Raw genomic sequence first — 14,068 nt, 5'->3', positions numbered from 1 at the left:
CCTGCTGTCCTGAAGAGTTTCTATTGAAAGATCAGCTGTTATCTTTATGTGAATCCCCTTGTGTGTTATTTGTTGTTTTTCCCTTGCTGCTTTTAATATTTATTCTTTGTGCTTGATCTTTGTCAGTTTGATTAGTATATGTCTTGGAGTGTTTCACCTTGGGTTTATCTTGTTTGGGACTCTCTGTGTTTCTTGGACTTGGGTGTTTATTTCCTTCCCCATTTTAGGGATGTTTCCAACTATTATCTCGTCAAGTATTTTCTGATGGTCTTTCTGTTTGTCTTCTTCTTCTGGGATTCCTATGATTCGAATGTTGGGGCATTTAACAGTGTCTTGGAGTCTCTGAAGTTGTCCTCATTTCTTTTAATTCGTTTTTCTTTTTTCCTCTCTGATTCATTTTTTTGTACCATTCTATCTTCTACCTCACCAATCCTATCTTCTGCCTCTGTTATTCTACTGTTGGTTCCTTCCAGAGTGTTTTTGTTATCATTTATTGCATTATTCATTATATATTCGCTCTTTTTTATTTCTTCTAGGTCCTGGTTAAACCTTTCTTTCATCTTCTCAATCCTTGTCTCCAGGCTATTTATTTGTGATTACAGTTTGATTTCAAGATTTTGGATCATTTTCACTATCATTATTTGGAATTCTTTATCAGGTAGATTCCCTATCTCTTCTCTTTTGTTTGTGTTGGTGGGCATTTATTCTGTTCCTTTACCTGCTGGGTATTTCTCTGCCACTTCATCTTGTTTATATTGCTATGTTTGTGGTGGCCTTTCTGTATTCTGGCAGTTTGTGGAGTTCTCTTCATTGTGGAGTTTCCTTGCTGTGGGTGGGTTTGGATGGTGGTTTGTCAAGGTTTCTTGGTTAGGGAAGCTTGTGTCGGCATTCTGGTGGGTGGAGCTGGATTTCTTGTCTCTGGAGTGCAATGAAGTGTCCAGTAGTGAGTTATGAGATGTCAGTGGGTTTGGAGTGACTTTGGGCAGCCTGTATATTGAAGCTCAGGGCTGCGTTCCTGTGTTTCTGGAGAATTTGTGTGATATGTCTTACCCTGCAACTTGTTGGCTCTTGGGTGGTGCTTGGTTTCAGTGAAGGTATGGAGGCATTTGATGAGCTACTGTTGATTAATGTTCCCTGGAGTCAGGAGTTCTCTGGTGTTCTCAGGATTTGCACTTAAGCCACCTGCTTCTGGTTTTCAGTCTTATTTTTACAGTAGCCTCAAGACTTCTCCATCTATACAGCTCCATTGATAATACATCTAGGCTAAAGATGAAAAGTTCCTCCACAGTGACGGCCACCCAGAGAGGTTCACAGAGTTACATGAAGAAGAGGAAAGGGAGGAGGGAGATAAAGGTGATCAGGATGAGATGAGTGGAATCAAAAGAGGAGAGAGCAAGCTAGCCAGTAATCGCCTCCTTATGTGTGCTCCACAGTCTAGACCGCTCAGAAATGTCACGGAGTTATATACAGAAGAGAAGAGAAGAGGAAGGAAGGAGACAGAGGTGACCAGGAGGATAAAGAGGGGAATGAAAAGGAGAGACACAGATCCAGCCAGTAATCAGTTCCCTAAGTATTCTCCACCATCCAGAACAGTCAACAAGATTCACAGAGTTGGGTAGAGAAGAGAAGTAGAGGGAGGAGATAGGGGCAACGTGGTGGAGAAAAAGGAGAGTCCAAAGGATGATAGAGCAGTCAAGCCAGTAATTATACTCCCAAGTAAACATGGGTACTGAAGATTGGGTTCTTAAAGGTACAAAATCGATAACAAATACCAAAAAGCAAGGATTAAAAGTCTAGAGTAGAAGTTGGATTTTCAAAAATATATTAACAAAAAAAAAGTCACACAAATTATAAAATATATATATGAATTTTGCTTTAAAAATAGGGTCTCTCTTTTTTTTGCAAAGTAATAGTAGGTTATAAAAATTAAAGGAGTAATAGAGGACTTAAAAATTATAAAAAGATCAAAAAATTAAAGAATGATAGTAAAAATAGTAAAAATATATCTAGGCCTTTCTCTGGTATTGCTGTGGACAGTATAGTGTCAGTTCATTTGCAGATAGCTCCTTGATCCAGCTATATTTCTCAAGTTCTATAGGCCCCTTTCTATGTAGTTGGTACTAACTACAGGGTTTTAATCTATTGCACCTGTCACTTACAAGGAGGTTCCCTCTGTTTTAGTTTCTTCTGTTTGCTGGTCTCTTCAGTGTCTAATTTCCACCCTGACACAAGGGGGCAGTGGTGGACACTTTTTAGGCTCACTTGTTCAGTCATGCTGTGGGGAGGGAGGGACGCTGCAAACAAATAACACTGGCTTGTGCTCACAGTTTCTCGGCCACACTGGGTTTGCCCTCACTCACGGCGTGTGTGCTTTCCCTGACTACAGTGCTTAGGCTTTAGGTTGCTCTGCCGGGAACTGTCTGAGGCCCGCCCTGGGTTGTATGCACTTCCCAGGTCTAAGCTGCTCAGGTTCAGGTCCTCGGGTAGTCCTCAGAGGCGCAGACTTGGTTGGGCCTGCATTTTTTGCCCTTCCCAGGTCTGAGCAGCTCAGGTGACCAGGTGTTTGGCAAGCACGGTCACTGCAACTTATCGCCTCTCCCATCCCAGTCGCTCTGTTTTCTGGGTTTACAACTGGCGCACCTTCTCAGGTGGATGTTGACCGTTCAGAATCCCAAGAAGTCTTGGTTAGCAATGAAGCCTGCTTGCAGTTTGGTAGATAATGCCTCTCTGGGGCTGCAATTGCCCCCTCTGGCTCTGGCTGCCCTTGCCTGCCTGTCACTGGAGGGGTATAGGCCAGTCTGCAGCCAGCTAGCTCTGCTCAGTCCTTTGTTCTGTGAGTGGGCCTGGCGGTGTCTTAGGTTAGGGCTTTTTGCGTAGCTCTAGTTAGTCCTTTGTTCTGTGAGCAGACCTCGCCATGTCTTAGGTTAGGGCTTTTCGAGTGGTAGCTATCCCACCGTCTGGTATGCTAGCCCAAGTTAGTTCCCTCAGATTGCCCTCGGGGCATTCAGGCCTAGTACTTACTCTAAACAATGCAGCCCACACCTCCCTGCCCAGCCCCCACATGCCAGTGGCGGATGCAGGCGTCTATGCTTCTTCTCCACCGGGGGAGTTACCATTGAGCAGGTAATCTGTGGGTTTTAATCATTTATTTATTTTTCCTCCCAATTATGTTGCCCTCTGTGGTTCCAAGGCTCACCACAGACTCGGCAGTGAGAGTTTTTCCTGGTGTTTGGAAATTTCTCTCTTTTTAAAGACTCCGATGGAGCTCCATCCTTACCTATTTTCTCTCCCTTTTTGTCTTTTATATTTTTTCCTACCTCCTTTCGAAGACAACGGACTGCTTTTCTGGGTGCCTGATGTCCTCTGCCGGCATTCAGAAGTTGTTTTGTGGAATTTACTCAGCGTTGAAATGTTCTTTTGATGAATTTGTGGGGGATAAAGTGGTCTCCCCATCCTATTCCTCCACCATCTTAGGACCGCCCCCTATTTTTTTTAATTGAAGTGTAATTGCTTTACAGAATTTGTTGTTTTTTTGTCAAACCAATATGAATCAGCCATAGGTATGCATATATCCCTTCCCTTTTGAGCCTCCCCCCTTCTCCCTCCCCATCCCACAGCTCTAGGTTGATACAGAACCCCTGTTTGAGTTTCCTGAGACATACAGCAAATTCCCATTGGCTATCTATTTACATATGGTAATGTAAGTTTCCATGTTACTCTCCCCATACATCTCACTCTTTCCTTTCCTCTCTCCATGTCCATAAGTCTATTCTCTATGTCTGTTTCTCATTGCTGCCCTGCAAATAAATTCTTCAATATCATTTTTCTAGATTCTGTATATATGCATTAGTATACAATATTTATCTTTTTCTTTCTGACTTACTTGATTGTGTATAATAGGCTCTAGGTTCATCCACCTCATCAGAATGGACTCTAACACATTCTTTTTTATGACTGAGCAATATTCCATTATGTATATGTACCACAACTTCTTCATCCATTCATGTGTCGATGGACATCGAGGTTGCTTCCACGTTCTAGCTATTGTAAATAGTGCTGCAATGAACAATGGGACACATGTGTCTTTTTCAATTTTGGTTTCCTCAGTGTATATGTCTAGGAGTGGGATTGCTGGGTCATACGGTGCTTTGATTCCTAGTTTTATAAAGCAATCTCCATACAGTCTTCCATAGTGGCTGTATCAATTTACATGTCTACAAACAGTGCAAGAGCTTCCCTTTTCTCCACACCCTCTCCAGCACTTATTGTTTGTAGACTTTCTGATGATGGCCATTCTGACCAGTATGAGGTGATATCTCATTGTAGTTTTGATTTGCATTTCTCTAATAAGAAGTGATGTTGCACATATTTTCATGTTTGTTAGCCATCTGTCTTCTTTGGAGAAATGTTTGTTTAGATCTTTCCCTGACTTTTTGATTGGGTTGTTTTTCTGGCATTGAGTTGTATGAGCTGCTTGTATATTTTGGAAGTTAATCCTTTGTGAGTTGTTTCATTTGCTATTATTTTCTCCCATTCTGAGGATTGTCTTTTCACCTTGCTTATAGTTTTGTTTGCTGTGCAAAAGCTTTTAAGTTTAATCAGGTCCCACTTGTTTACTTTTGTGTTTATTTTTACTGGAAAATTCTTTATCTTGCCTTCACTTCTGGAGGATAACCTTACTGGGTAAAACATTCTTTATTGGCAGTTTTTTTTGTTGTTGTTGTGTTTTTTTGTTTGTTTGTTTGTTTGTTTGTTTTTGGTTGTTGTTCTTAGAACTTTGAATGTATCATCCCATTATCTCCTTGTCTGCAAGGTCTCTGTTGAGAAATATTCTAATAGTCTTAAGGTTTAATCCCTTTTATAAGAGAAATATGTTTTCTTTTGTTGCTTTTAAAACTCTCTCATCTTTGGTTTTAAATAGTTTCATTACATATATTTTGGAGAAGATTGTTTTGGATTGAAGCTTTGGGGTGATCTCTTTGCTTCATGAATTTGAATAGACAAATCTCTCTCCATGTTTGGGAAGCTGTTAGCCATTATTTCTTTAAGTAAACCCTTCACTCCTTTTGCCTACCTTTCTCCTCTGAGACTCCAATGGTGCATACATTATTTCTCTTGAAGATGTCCAATAAGTTCCATAACCTTTTTTATTCCTTCTCTGCTGCTGCTACATTGTTTTATTAATTTACTCCTCTGAAAATATAATTTCAATCTTCTGTCTTCAGGCTCACTGCTTCTTTTCTTTGCTTGCTCCCGTCTGCTGTTGAAACTGTCTATTGTTCAGTCATTGTATTCATAAGCAATGTTTGGTTCTTTTTATATTTTCTATCTCTTTGTTGAACTTCCTATTTAGTTCTTTTATTGTCTCCCAATATTGTTAAGTTTTTTATCTGTGTTCTCTTGTAGCTCTCTGAGCATCTTTAGAACAATTGTTTATAATGCTTTGTTGGACAATTCCTAAATCTCCATTCCTTTACGGCCAGCTACTGGAGATTTACTGTAGTCCTCTGGTGGAGTCATTTCCCCCTGATTCTTCAGTGATCCCTGGAACTTTCCAGATAGGTCTACAGATTTGTAAAAGCCTCTTCCAGGCTTTATGGACTGTCTTTAGTAAGAGAAGATTTTCACCTGTGAGTGGGTGTGTGCTAGTATATGCTGTTACTCTAGATCAAGTGCTGCAAGGTATGAGTTATGGGAGCATGTGGAAGCGCTGAGTCTGAGGAAAGGGGCATGATGTCTCTTCAGCTCAGGCCACTGGTACCACAACACTGACAAACTATGTGGACCTTCATGAAAACTGCTGGGGTTTCCCAGTGGCTGCAAGGATAATAGGCATCTTCAGTCTTGTCTAAAAGCGCAGTGGCTGGGGAACAGGACAGGCATTGGTGGTAGCCAGAGAAAGTGGTGGACACAAACTCAGCAGCACAAGTCAGCTACAGGTCTTATGTTGGGGCAGAAGCCAGGTGCAGATATATGTATGTGTGTGTATGTATGTATGTATGTATGTATGTGTATGTATATATATATATATATATATATATATATAAAGAATCAGGTCAAATAAGGGCTCACTGGCAGTTTCAGGAGTCCTGGATGTTGGCAAATTCTCCCACAGCTACAAACTCTCCCTCTAGACATGTGCACTACAGTGGAGGCCACACACAGCGCTCAGGCTGGAGTCTCAGCCAGAGGAGTCTAGGCTTGCATCTTGCACTCACACAGCCTCAGAAAAAGAAAAGCTGGCTTTAGGTGTGGCTCTTGGACTCTGGCAGGGGTCTAGGGACAGACTGGGGAGGGGCTCCAGTAGCCACATCAGCAAATGTGAATACTTGTGATGCAAAAACTGATGTCATCTGCAGGAAATGCCAGGTGGCTTGCAAGATCTGTTTAATCAGTGGTGGAATCTGCTGAGTTTGTCTCTTAAGTAGGTCCCTGTGAACTGCAACAACTTCTGCTGTGTGGCTGCTATTAGTAGTCCCTGCTTTTCTTCTTGTTCCTCACATCTCTATACATCTGAGCTTTGTGAGTCTGGGTAGAGTGAAATCAAAGCAGGACATTTGTACAATGACCCCAAAGGCTGGAGAACCCTGTTGCTCAGACTTCTCTCCCACTCCTGGTGAGGGGAACTCTTTCTATTTGGGAGGTTCCTTCGCCACACTGAACGTTGCTTACTTGGGGGATGGTGTGATTTTTTTAGCCTCAACTAATGCCTATTCTCTACCTACTCATAAATTACAGTTCTGGTCAGGGACCTAGAAAGTAGATTCTGTACTCAAATATCCTGACATATTCTTTATTTAGAATTTTGGGGATCACCGAGAGCAAAGGGCAAGAGAGTATGTCTTGTATTAACATCCCAGTTTCTTTTTGAGCTCAGATTGAGGGCTTTAGGTAGAAGACTGTTTTTCCCTAAACTTTGATGCCCCTACTATCTGGGGTAACACAGGTTATCACAAACTTTCATGACCTTTCAGCTTTCTCATGTTAATCTATTAGAGAGTTAAAATTTAATAGTACATGTTTACTATGTTCAATATTTACAATTTCTTCAGATTCACATGATTAAAAAACTCATATTTGAGAAAGCTAAGACTTTTCAACTGGAAGTTCTGATATTAACCCACTGTGTGATTATGTGTGGAAGTCTTTGCCTCTCTGAGCCATTATCACATTGCTCTTAAAATACAGATATAAGGCATTTTATTAGAATATTCCTAAGATCTGTCCCAGCTCAACAATTTCTATGTTTTCTTCCTTCTCTGAAAAGTAAAGTGGTTAGGCATATGAGACCCTAGGATTTTTGCATAGAAAAAGGGAAATCACAAGTGTTTCAGGTAAACAGATTGCTCTGGAGAAATAGAATATTATCATTCAAAAATCTACTCTTCTATGTAGCTTCCATTGATTTTCTACATAAATGATCATATACTCTGCAAATAAAGACAATTTTTTTGTTTCCCAAAATTATTCCTGTTATTCAGTCACTAAGTCGTGTCCACTCTTTGCAACCCCATGGACTGTAGCATGCCAGGCTTCCCTGTCCTTCACTGTCTCCCAGAGTTTGCTCAAATTCATGTGCATTGAGTGATGCTATCAAACCATCTCACCCTCTGCTGCCCTCTTTTCCTTTGGCCTTACACCTTTCCCAGCGTCAGGGTCTTTTCAAGAAGTCCACTGTTTACTCAGGTGCCAAAATAATTGGAGCTTCAGCTTCAGCATTAGTCCTTCCAATGAATATTCAGCATTGATTTCCTTCAGGATTGACTGGCTTGATTTCCTTGCTGTCCAAGGAACTCTCAAGAGTTTTCTCCAGCATCACAGTTTGGAAGCATTAATTCTTTGGTGCTCAGCCTTCTTTATTGTCTAACTCTCACATCTATACATGACTACTGGAAGAACTACAGCTCGGACTACAGGATCTTTGTCAGCAAAGTTATGTCTCTGCTTTTTAATAAACTGTTTAGGTTTGTCATAGCTTTTCTTCCAAGATGCAAACTTTTTTTTTTTTTTGGTAGTTTCATGGCTGCAGTTACCATGTGCAGTGATTTTAGAGCCCAAGAAAATAAAATCTGTCACTGTTTCCACTTTTTCCTCTTCTCTGCCATGAAGCGATGGGACAATATGCCATGATCTCAAATTTTGGAAAGTTGAGTTTTAAGCCAAATTTTCCCACTCTCTTTCACTTTCATCAAGAGGCTCTTGAATTCCTCCTCACTTTCTGCCATAAGTATAGTGTCATCGGCATATCTGAGGTCGTTGCTATTTCTCCTGGCAATTGTGATTCTAATTTGGGATTAACTTGGCCTGGTATTTTGCATGATGTACCCAGCATCAGTTCAGTTCAGTTGCTCAGTCGTGTCCGACTCTTTGCGACCCCATGAATCACAACACACCAGGCCTCCCTGTCCATCACCATCTCCCGGAGTTCACTCAGACTCAAGTCCATCGAGTCAGTGATGCCATCCAGCCATCTCATCCTCGGTCGTCCCCTTCTCCTCCTGCCCCCAATCCCTCCCAGCATCAGAGTCTTTTCCAATGAGTCAACTCTTCACATGAGGTGGCCAAAGTACTGGAGTTTCAGCTTTAGCATCATTCCTTCCAAAGAAATCCCAGGGTTGATCTCCTTCAGAAAGGACTGGTTGAATCTCCTTGCAGTCCAAGGGGCTCTCAAAAGTCTTCTCCAACACCACAGTTCAAAAGCATAAATTCTTCAGCACTCAGCCTTCTTCACAGTCCAACTCTCACATCCACACATGACCACAGGAAAAATCATAGCCTTGACTAGACGGTCCTTAGTACCCAGCATAAAGTTAAATAAACAGGGTGACAATACACAGCCTTTTTGTACTCCTTTCCCAAGTTTGAACCAGTAAGTTGTTCCATGTAATGTTTTAACTGTTGTTCCTTGACCGGTATATAGGTTTCTCAGGACATAGGTAATGTGGTCTGGTATTTCTATCTCCTTAAGAATTTTCCACAGTCTGTTGTGATCCACACAGTCAAAGGCTTTAGGGTAGTCAATGAAGCAGAAGTAAGTATTTTTCTGGAATTTCCTTGCTTTCACAATGATCCAAAAATTATCGACAATTTGACCTCTGGTTCCTCTGCCTTTTCTAAACCCAACTTGTACATCTGAAAGTTCTCAGTTCCCATACTGCTTAAGCCAGGTTTGAAGGATTTTGAGCATAACCTTTCTAGCATGAGAAATGAGTGCAATTATTCAGTAGTTTGAACATTCTTTGACACTCTTCTTCTTTGAGATTGGAATAAAAACTGACTTTTCCAGTCCTGTGACCACTGCTGAGTTCTCCAAATTTGCTAACATACTGAGTGCTACACTGTAACAGCATCATCTTTTAGGATTTGAAATAGTTCAGCAGGAATTCCATCACCCCCACTAACTTTGTTTGTATTAATATTTCCTAAGGCCCACTTGACTTCACATTCCAGGATGTTTGCCTCTAGATTGGTGGCCACATCATCATGGTTATCCAGGTCACTAACCTTTTCTTGTGCAGTTCTGGGTATTCTTGCCACCTCTTCTCACTTCTTCCTCTGTTAGGTCTTTACAGTTTCTGTTCTTTTTTTGTGCCTATATTTGCATTAAATGTTCCTTTGATATTATCAATTTTCTTGAAGAGATCTCAAGTCTTTCCCATTCTATTGTTTTCATTTACTTTTCTTCATTATTCATTGAAGAAAGCTTTCTTATCTCTCCTTGCTATTCTCTGAAACACTGCCTTCATTTGGGTATATATTTCCCTGCCTCCCTTGCTTTTTCACTTCTCTTCTTTCCTCAGCTATTTGTAAATTCTTCTCAGATAACCACTTTGCTTTCTTGTTTTCTATTTCTTTGGGATGGTTTTGGTCACTGCCCCCTGTACAATGTTACAAACCTCTGTCCATTCTTCAGGCACTCTGTCTACCAGATCTAACCCCTTGAATCTACTTGTCTCCTCCTTTGTATAGTTATAAGGGATTTGATTTAAGTCATACCTGAATGTCTTACTGGTTTTCCCTACTTTCTCCAATTTAAGCATGAATTTTTGCAATAAGGAGCAATTTTGCAATTAGGATGATCTGAGCCACAATTAGCTCCACGTCTTTTTTTTATTGACTGCATAGAGCTTCTCCATCTTGAGCTGCAAAGAATATAATCAATTTATTTCAGTATTGACCATTTGGTATTGTCCATATGTAGAGCCATCCCTTGTGTTGTTGGAAAGGGGTGTTTGCTATGACCAGTCTGTTCTCTTGTCAAAATTCTGTTAGCCTTTGCCCTGTTTCATTTTGTATTCTAAGGCCAAACTTGCCTGATACTCCAGGTGTCTCTTGACTTCCTACTTTTCCATTCCAATCCCCTATCATGAAAAGGACATTTTCTTTTGGTGTTCATTCTATCTTGTAAGTCTTCATAGAACTGGTCAACTTCAGCCTCATTGGCATCAGTGGTTTGGGCATAGATTTGGATTACTGTGAGGTCAAATGGTTTGCCTTGGAAATGAATGTAGATCATTTTATCATTTAAGATTGCACCCAAGTACTACATTTCAGACTGTTTTATTGATTGTGAGGGCTACTCCATTTCTTCTAAGGGATTCTTAGAACAATTGCCCACAGTAGTGGATATGGTGGTCATCTGAATCCCAAAAGAATAACAACAGAATCAACTCTTCTTCCAGTCAAGAATGTCCTCAGGCAGCACACAATATGTATGGGGTTGTCACCTAATAGGTGCTTTTCTTTGAAGTCATATTCTTTGAATCTGTGGATCTGGCTTCCGGAGGTTCTAAAGATTTCAAAGGGACAAACTTTTCTGAACTCTTATTTTTATTTACTCATGATGAAATTACTGACTCAGTAACTTTTAAATCCTAAACGGATTTTCATGCCAAAATGAGGCTGCAAGATATATAACATTTACTCAGCAAATGTACAATGTATTTGACTTGAAACACTTTCCAATGCAGAGTTCACAAGTTACAAAACCAGAGTCGAAGTCTTGTACTATGCCTTAAAAATAGTAATTTGAATGCATCCCTTCAGTTCTGGTTCCCATTCTCCTCATCTGTAAAAGGGATTGAAAGATATCTGTTTTATGAGATGATGATGAGAGTCAAATAATAAGACAGCCACAAAAGTGCTTTGTAAACTTTCTACAAATAAAAAGAATTATTTTTTTAGTTAAGGGAAGCCATTTATTTTCTTTAAAAAAAACCACTTTAGAATTCTAGACACATTATTTAAAAATCTAATAGTGGCTTTAAAGAAGACTGCTTTTAAATTTGGTTCTTTTGATTTTATTGCATTTAGATGCTAGTTTAAATATGTTGTGTTCTTATCTGTGGAGTATGGACATGGTGGTTTTTCCAGACTGGGTTGTTATTGAATGTGGTTAGTTCCCCAGCCTCCACCCTGAGCTGTGGTCCTCTGATGCTTCAGAAGCTTTGGAGGGAAGCTCTTGTCTCTGAGAACCTTCTTGCTGACTTCCATGTTGAAAACTAAGTAACACTGGCTGTCTTGATTGAGTTTTATATGTGCACAACTCTTAAGAGGGGGACTTCTCTCCAGGCAGCTGTTGTTGTAGAACACCAGTTTCTTTTTTAAAGGTATACTTGGCATATGTGGTGTGGCAGATGTCTTAGGTTCCATTCCATCTCTCCCCTTTATTAACTGGGCAGGGAGGTATCAGGTAATTCAGCTAAAACATTTCTGTTCAAAGCATCTTATGAAGATCAAGTGAGCTAACTGGGTGGGAAATATCTGGCACAGAAGAGCCAGTAAAATATTTCCTCAGCCAGTCTTATCTTGTTGGTTATATGCTAGTTGTATTTTATTATTAAATTCAGCTTCTGAAATATTAGGAAGTATTTATTAACTACATTGAGCTTCCCAGGTAGTGCTAATGGTAAAGAACCTGCCTGCCAATGCAGGAGATATAAGAGAGGTGGTTTCAATCCATGGGTTGGGCAGATTTCCTGGAGGAGGGCATGGCAACCCACTCCAGTATTCTTGCTTGGAGAATCCCATGGACAGAGGAACCTGGCCGGCTATAGTCCATGGGATCACAAAGAGTCAGACTAGACTGAAGTGACTTAGCATGCATGTATTACCTAAATTAATTAATTAAATGTTAAACTAAGTATTTAGATATACCTGAAATAAATGTTACTGATGTACTTGCTAGCAATAAAGGACATTCTAGAACTATTTTCCATACAACTTTTGGGGTAATTTTCATCATTGCTATTGTTTGCACTTGATTTTGTACACAGAATTCACTTTTAGTCTTCATATTTATTCAATCCATACTGGTCTTGGGCAGTATATTCAGGAGGTGCTTCTGATTAAAAAAAAAAAAAAGTCTTTGTAGGAAATGAGAAGTCATAGTGCCTCACTTGATGATTTTTACCTCATGCTTAATAGACTTCATTCTTTTATATTGTCCTTAGCTGGACTGATCAAGCTTTCTTAATTTCATTTTGCTTTTCTTCTATTAAAAGGAAAGATATTTCATTTTAGGTGTATTTTAAACTGTCAGGCAAAATTTTGGTATTGTAAGTGCTTGTATCTGTCCATATAATTAAAAATTAGAATTACTATCGATAGCCTTACTAGAATAAGATAGACCACTCTCTAAATGCTGACAACTTCCTACCCTCTATATCAGCTTGCATATTTTGTTAGAAACATCTATAATTTTAGCCCTCTTTTCCTTATGAAAAATAACTTGATAATTTCTTTAAGCTTTGCTACCACATTCTCAGTCATTCTTTAGACTCAAAAGTTTTGCTTGCCTTTTGTACATCATTAATTTTGTGTCCCACTTTCTCCCCTTTTGGGGATATTTTTTTTTTTTTTGGAGTTTTTCCTCAGGTAATTATTTCAGAAGTGATTTCAAGATTATAAAACTCTGAATGTTCACATGTCCAAAAGTGTCTATATGTTTCTTACTTATTTTATTTTGGGCTCTGCCACACAGCACAGGACCTTAGTGCCCTGACCAGGGATTGAACCCATGCTCCCTGCAGTAGAAGCATGGAGTCTTAACCACTAGACCACCAGGGAAGGCCCCCAAATGTCTGTACTTTGACCTTATGGTTGACTTGAGTTTATCCGGTATAGAATAACAATTTTGAAAATCATTTCCTATTGAGCTTTGAGATTTTACTTGACTGTTTTTAATTATTTATAAGCATTGTATAAGGAAAGATTTATTCTAAATTGAGTCTTATTCTTTGTAACTTCGTTTATCTCTTTTCTCTTTGTAACTTCTTTTTTCTCTTTAAAATGTTTCAGGGTTTTATTTTCCCTTGTTATTCTCATGTTTCACAAGATTTTGGGAGTGTGGATCTTTTCTCTGTAATCCTGTTTAGAATTTGGTGGATTCTTTGGATTTTTCATCATTGTAGGAAAAATGTATTCAATTTCCTTTGCTTATTATTGTTTGCTTGTTTTTCTCTCTCTTCAAAACTCCTGTGATAAAGTCACTAGGATTTCTATTAATAGATCTATTTCCTATACTACTTAATTTGTTTAATGTTTTCATCATTACTATTTTGTACTCTATCCTCGTGGAAACCCATGTTACTGCTAGATCTTACTGCTATTTAAAATAAGTGAAAATGGAACTAAATCTATCTTATTACTCAGCGTATCCATTTATTGAAAAATATTTTTTCCACCACATACTTAATTACCAAGAACTTCTCAGTTTTCTAATAACTTTTTCTTTTTCTTGGCTAAATTTATCTGATGATACAGTTGTTTTAACTTTTCTGTTTTCATTAAGTCCTTCAAGGAATAGTTTTCTGACTTTTAAGATTGATGCTTATTATGCAATTGGAGGTCCTCAAATATCTTTTGAGTCTTGAAATTTTGTTCATATCTGTGAGTTTGTAGACACTTTCAAATATTTATAGTATTGAATGCTGGAGTGTATTTTTTGACCTAGGTGTGAACATACAATGTTTGCTCTGGCTATGTGATCCTTATTGGAAATGGGTATGCACAGCAGCGGGGTGGGTGATATGCAGCCACGGGACCTTCCATTGATGTCTTTGAGTGA

General features: G+C 39.3%; 1 protein-coding gene across 1 annotated transcript in view; it reads left to right on the top strand.

Moving 5' to 3' along the window:
* Positions 1-14,068, top strand: part of CYP2C19 (cytochrome P450 2C19) — a 252,248-nt gene that overhangs the window by 202,557 nt on the left and 35,623 nt on the right. The window lies entirely within an intron of this gene.

The sequence above is a fragment of the Ovis aries genome, chromosome 22, assembly GCF_016772045.2.
Source record: "Ovis aries strain OAR_USU_Benz2616 breed Rambouillet chromosome 22, ARS-UI_Ramb_v3.0, whole genome shotgun sequence".
Taxonomy (NCBI): domain Eukaryota; kingdom Metazoa; phylum Chordata; class Mammalia; order Artiodactyla; family Bovidae; genus Ovis; species Ovis aries.
This window is presented reverse-complemented; position numbering and strand designations above follow the sequence as displayed.